The following is a 6,899-nucleotide window of genomic DNA, read 5'->3' as shown; positions in this document are numbered from 1 at the left end:
GATAAACTTTCCTTTGATCTCAACAAACGCACATAAGAACATAAAACAGTTATATCACATAAATTATTATAATGACGTGTATCCTAGTTGGGGTGACCCTTTTTGAGCCAAGGGTTCAGGCCTAACGATTTTTTGAAGAAAATATATGTTTCCTCAAAGTCAATCTATTAACCGCCAACTCATATAGGTACAAAAGGGCATAAATGTCTATAAAAGATAACGAAATAGGGATACAATCTTTAGGGAAAAGGGGAAATAACATGAAAGAAGATAAGTTCCCGCGCAGGGGAGAATAGAAAAACTAGCTACTGGAGGCTCCTTCGTCTGTTTTTGCCTTCTTTGCCTTGTTTACCTCATGTGCTATTTGATACCTATTGATGATAAGATGACTCTCGCATAACTGTGCCTTGCAGTCGTAAGTCATTTTCCCTATGCTATCAAGTTGGGAGGCCATGCTATCATCCAAATCGATTAGACATTGCTTGGCATCATCAGTGTCTTGCCCAGCTCTTTTCAACTCTTCCCTCAACATACGTATGGTCAAAGCTTCCTCCATGTGCATCTTCCGGTGCGCGATTTCACTTTTCTGGAACTCATCTTGTAGCCTGTGAAGCCGAATTTGATGCTCGCATTCTACATCCACAACCCGAGTGGGAACATTTGGTCCCAGATTCAATTCTCCAGCGAGGCTCTTTTTTAACCACTCCTTGTAAGTGTCGCTGACTTTAGGTTCATACCCTATACGGAAAGAGACTTCCATCCACCTTTTCCTTCTCCATCCATTTATCATGTAGTCTTTGAGCGAAGGCTCACTTTCATCATATTCGGTGAAGAATCTGAGCATAGAATCGATTTGAGGCGTCTCCTGCTTGATTTTAATGCCTAAGAACTCTGCTAGGATTGTAGGGACGGGTTCCCCTGAGACCCAGAAGCACTAAAAAAGGCCACTCGCCCCTTCGAATAATGTATTTCCCTGAATGAAGATAGTTAAGGGACCATTGGACATCACCATCTCTTAATTCTCCGAGAGTCTTAAACCAAAATTCATAGGATGCTTCCCTTTTGAACTTGTGAAAAAATAACCACATGTCGTGCGATTCTAGCAGATTCCTCCTTGTTTTGTGATCAGGTTGTGCCGTTCTAGAATTTTTCACCAAATGCATCATCATCCACCATTGTAATATAAGTTTGCAGCCTTGAAAGAAACGATTCTCGACTTGACATCTTCCCAAATTGCAATCTATGTCAGCGACAATCATGGGGGCTAAGTTGTGGAATACTTATTTAGAATTGTACTCCATTCCAAAGAAGAGTGCATGGGTCACTGTGACAACCCTCGGATGAATTGTGCCATTTTCCCCCTGCGGGAACACCATGGTTCCAAGTAGGCCTACCGCGAATGCAAAAGCTCTCGTTTCCTTCTATTTTGCTTCCGACTCCAATTTATCCCCAAATTTATGAAAAGATTTGAATCTTCCGAACCGATGGTACAACTCACAAAAAGTGATATTTGCTCCATCATGTTCTCCTAGCCAGGTGTCATCGTCAGTTAAAAATACCTCCTTGATCTTTTAACGATCCCACACATCCGGGACTAAAATATTCTTATCCGGTGTCTCCCTTCTCTTTAAACACATTTCCGTACTCTCGTAACAAATCAATACCTCTTCAATGGTGGGGGTCAATTCAACATACCCAAAGCAAAATACCATGTTCTGATCATCCCAAAAAGTTGTTTAAACATGGATCATTTCGGTCCAAGCGTTCATCTCGATCAAAGAAGGAAGATGCCCAATGTGTGTCCTAACAATCTTTCTCTCTTCAGCGCTCATGTGGTCCCACCATAGTTTCAAGAAACCGTCAGGTTTGGTAACCATCTTGAACTTTTCGCGAGAATATAGTTGAGCGATATCCTACATGAAAGCAGACAAAGATAAGCCTTCCCCCGACCCTAAAGGATAATGGATTGAATTTAGATAAGCATGTATTTCTTCAACACATAAATATGATTCGTCTGTAATTGAATCGGGGTCAGTAGACGCAGGGTAAGTTTTCTAATGGCCCAATACCCCACTCGGATATTGGGTCGTCCTAGGCACATGCCTAAAATAGGATTTTGGTTTCGTTCTATCCTCAGTGTCTAGAGTGGGCTTGGACACTGGTTCTTAAGCGAAAAACTTGAGTTTGAAAACATGAACAGTGTCAGACGACTCACGTGCTGATAAACTGTTCGTATTTACAACACATTTTGGAATTGAACAACAGGGGCCGAGACATCTACGAAATCCCAAAACAGTTTATAAGATGCAGGAATATGCCATGAGATGCGATAATTAAACTTTACATAATCGAAACACATAAACACATAAATATTTAATAAAAGACAAAATAAAACATTTGGTTAGAACATAAACAATTCCCCAGCAGAGTCGCCATTTCTGTTTTGCGGAAATTTTTGACTTGTGAGAGTCGTCACTTAATTTTGAAAAGGAATTAAGAAACCTTTTTATTTTACTTCAAACGATTCAAAATAGAAAAATCATTTTAAGTTAGAGATTCTAGATAAATGGTTCCTATTAACGTTTGAGGAAGGTATTAGGCACCTAAAACATCCGCTAACTTGCGGTTATCCAGACTATTTGATAATCGTCTTTTGATTAACTTGTAAAAGATTGATTTGTTGAAAAGTGATCGATCAGGGAAAAGTTTTTTGCAAAATTAGTTTTGTAGCGACTTAGTTAGGGATTTAATTATGTTCACAAAGGGAGCACGTAAGCAGGTAAATAGCAGAAAAAGAGGAAAGGGAAAAGGAGGGAAGTAATGATTTAGGCTTTAAGCCCAAATCGTTGACCTTGTCCTAAACTATTTGGGTTTTTCACCCATAACCTGTCCTAATTCTATGTTTTCGAGCCTTTTTGGCTCGAGTTATTCTCCACATGTATTAAATACAACTTTGGCTTTGAGGCCTAAGTGAATAACTAAACAAATACGACAACGATAAATGAATAACGACAACAAATAAGGAAATAGAAATGAGGGTCGGGGCTCGTTGTTGCTTCAAGAATGGGATTTTAACCCATTATTCCTCTTTTGACTTCTTGCATCCATATGCCATGCAATTGTTTTTAAAGGGAAGCTTCAAAATTGACTCGAGAATAATGGGTCTCAACAGCCCATATCGATAATGCAAAATGAAAATAGTCCATTTGGGACATAAAATGCGTTCACATGCAAAGAAAATAAAAAGAAATTAGTATATGTGCAAAATGTCACAGATTAACAAGCTATATGATTCCTGCTATTTTTAAGCATACTCATGCACAATAAAAAAATGAAAATAATTCTTGGCAAGTAAAGTAAAAAAAATAAAAATCTTTTAAATGCCGCGAATGGTCCTGAAAAGTACGCTAAAGAGAGATTATGAATGAAATAATGCAAGAGAGAACTACGAGGAATGAAGGATGAATTTGTTTAGGTAAACAAACTATTTGCTCTAAAAGAGATCATTCTCCTGAAGCATAACCATGCTAAAATGGGCAACAGAATACACTTACGACAAACGCAAAAACATAATTATGTATCAACTAGTGTAATATGCAAAATAAACTAACACCACTAAACACAAGAAAATACTACCACCACGAGATAATACTAAAACTACCTATCGAAAATCATAGACATTACTCAACCCCGCAAACAAAGCTTTAAACCCAATGTGAAACAATGTGTATATATTCACCAGATAACAATGTGAAATAACAAAAACCAAAAGTAAAATAGAAAGACTTTCTTTAAAACTAAGTCAAAATCATACAAAAGAAAGTTTCAAAAATATTATCGCATTCTAAAAAGTTGCTTTACATCAACTTATAAAAATAAAATTGGAGTAAAAAAAGAAAATTTCTTCAGATTACAACCTGAAACAACAAGAACCCCCCAATATCCCGGAAGACTAATTCATTCATAAAATGCATCGAACGCAAGCAAATCCTAGAACCCGACACACCAGTTTATAAAATACAACCAGCATAGCAATTTTATATATGAGAATGCACCAGATTTATATATAGGAAAGCAAAATCCCAGAGTGCCATTTCATTTATAAAATGCAACCAATTAGACATTCAGACCTTAAACATAGCGATGTATTACTATAAAATGCTCCGTTGTAAAAAAAAGAACCTCGGCACTGGTAAAGTCGAGAGATATTAAAGCAGCATCACAAGGATTTCAATAAAGTTCAAAACCATAAGCAGGCAACGAGCAAGAAAATCAATTCTGACAGAACCATGCATCATCAAGAATGAAACTCTTTTTTTCTTTTGATTGTTAGTGCAGACGGATAAATAAAATTGCAAATCTAATTAACCATCCGAATAAGGGGAAACGACTAACTTATTAGTTAGATTTCAAAAGAAAAGTTCTTTTTTGATTCAAAATTTAAACCTGCTAAAATGTATGTAGCCCATACCCCTGCCTTGGACATGGTAGAGAGGATATCTTCCATAGACGCATAGACTCGGGATGCATAGAATCATCAAACAAAATGGAATAGCACAAGATTTCACCCGAACCAGTAACAACTACAAAAAATCCGTTCGTATACTAATAACAGTATCTTTCCAGATGGTACGTACCACATTCACTAGGCAAGGAATCAAGTATTAAAACTTTACGCTAGACATAATTTAAACTTCTTTTCAAATTGCATGAAAAACACAGAATTGAGCTCAATTTTGGCATGAATAGCAGACTGTATTTTTAATGAGGCTTAGTTCAGAAAAGGGACCAATTTTCACATAGGAAGCAAAGGAAAATAATGAAAACTCATGGCTAATGCGCACAAAAAAAAAGGTATGAAAATCAACCTGCGCATTCGTTACTGCTCATGGATTAGAAAGCCTCCTATCAACGAACATTCCCGACAACTATGACTTTTATCAACCAAAGAAAACACTTTTAAGACTATTATAAAATAAAGAAGGAAACGAAGAACAGACAATATCACTAAACCTTGAAATAGTCTATCAAACAGTATCAACTGTAACCCAAGATGCAAATTTTATGTGAAACGATCTGAGATAAAGTTAATCAAAATGAACAAAAAATCATATTTTCATGAAGAAGTGCAAACAACTAGAGACACCGATAATCACAAAAATACTACGACCTTCATAGCTTCTATAGCTATTCTCGAAAATCACAAACCACAATATAAGCATTCTAACGAAGAAGAGGAAGCTGGAAAAAAGAGAACTATAGCAGAAGTTAAGAATGGGAAGGATGTTACCTCCTTCGGGGCAGAAAAACGGGACTTTCGAGCTATTAGAAACTCGTTGCTACTGGAATCTCACGACGTACACCACCAACAGAGCGTACCCCCAGATTTTTCACACTAGATATCTTCCTACCTTTACTCAGAAACCTTTTCGAAACCCACAGAATTTCTAACCAAAGTTTCGAGTGCAAAAACAGAGAAAAATCATCCTTAAAATTTCTTGACCTTAAAAAAAACAAATGGTGACCAGAAAAATAAAATCTTCCCCCTCTTTCGAACTTGATATTTCTCAACACCAAGGGATTTTTCCTCTTCTTCTTTTGACTAAAAAAGATCTAAACCCACAACTCCCTTAATCCCTTCGAGAAACAAAAAAAAAAAAAGCCCTCCCAACAGTGACCCCAGAGGTCTTCTTATAGGGCACCAATTCAGGGTCCTCTTCCGGATTTTTGAAAGAGATTTTCGTGAATATTCCTTTTGGATTCGGTTTTTGCCTTAAAATAAATCCGTACTCATTTGGCGTTGCTCTCCACCTATCCAAAATACACAGCCAATGAGGGATCAGGAATCAAAATTCCCTCTTCAACTAATAAAAAATTGCCAAGGATGTAGAGTGCGTACCAATTGTACCGCGATTTACGGGATTGAGACGTTGGAGGGACACCTAAGCTTGTTCTAGATGATTATCGGAACCCCCGTGGTACGAAACCACCTGTTATTCACATGAGGAGCACGTTTGAAGCGAAGGAAAGGGGAACCGCAGGGTGCATTGGGTTGTATCGGGTTAGAATCGGGTTAAGGTTTGATCGAATTCGGGTTGACGGGGTTATGTTGTTTTGGATACATAGTACTGCTGTTCTGTTAGGTTAAGAGGGAAAAGAGAGAGATAGTTGGGCCGGTTTAGGTGGTTTCGGTTAGGGATGAAGTTGTTAAGGGATTGGTTTGGGCCCGAATAGCTAGTGGGTTGTTGGTTTTTGTTGCTGAATTAAAAGGGATTTGGGTTTAACATTGGGGTTAGTTAAGAACACCTATTAAATCTAATTGAGTTATTAAATAACCCTAAATAAACTTAACTAGATTAAAATAATCATGATTAAATTCAATTAAGAATAACTCAAATTAGACTTAATTGGATTAGAACAATCCCAATTAAGAAATGGTAATTTGAGATTAAGATTACAATTTAGGCAACTTATTTAAACTTTAACCAAATTGAATACAAATTGGTCAATTGTATTTACAACTGGGGCCACTTTGATTTCAAGTAGAGTCAAATTTAATAAATTGGCTAAATCAAATCGAAATTCAACACGAATCAACCCGCTTGTTTAATCCCGAGCTTCTTCATTTAACCAAATCGGCTAGAATTTCCTAAATCAATTATTCTTGAGATTAAAATATATTTAAACCAAGATTTTGATCATTTAAAATTATTTCAAGACAAACTTTGATTAAAATTTGACATTTAATGTAAAAAGATATTTAAGTAAAAAATTATATAATTTCGTATAGTCGAATACAATAGTATATAATCATCACTTAAAATAACCAACTTACCCTGATAAATGCTTTTGAAAATTTCCTTAGTTCGATAAAATAAAGGGTGTAATTTTATTAAAAT

General features: G+C 36.4%; 1 long non-coding RNA gene across 1 annotated transcript; it reads right to left on the bottom strand.

The window, feature by feature from the left end:
* Window positions 1-205: 205 nt before the first annotated feature.
* LOC124887655 lies at window positions 206-6,135 on the bottom strand. Its single transcript, XR_007045490.1, has 3 exons — window positions 5,900-6,135; window positions 5,291-5,811; window positions 206-1,913 (listed from the first exon to the last, which is right to left on the bottom strand). It is a non-coding gene; the product is annotated as an uncharacterized LOC124887655 (long non-coding RNA).
* Window positions 6,136-6,899: the final 764 nt, after the last annotated feature.

This window comes from Capsicum annuum, chromosome 10 (assembly GCF_002878395.1).
Source record: "Capsicum annuum cultivar UCD-10X-F1 chromosome 10, UCD10Xv1.1, whole genome shotgun sequence".
Lineage (NCBI taxonomy): Eukaryota > Viridiplantae > Streptophyta > Magnoliopsida > Solanales > Solanaceae > Capsicum > Capsicum annuum.
The sequence above is the reverse complement of the archived record's forward strand: the minus strand, read 5'-3'. Positions and strand labels throughout refer to the sequence as shown.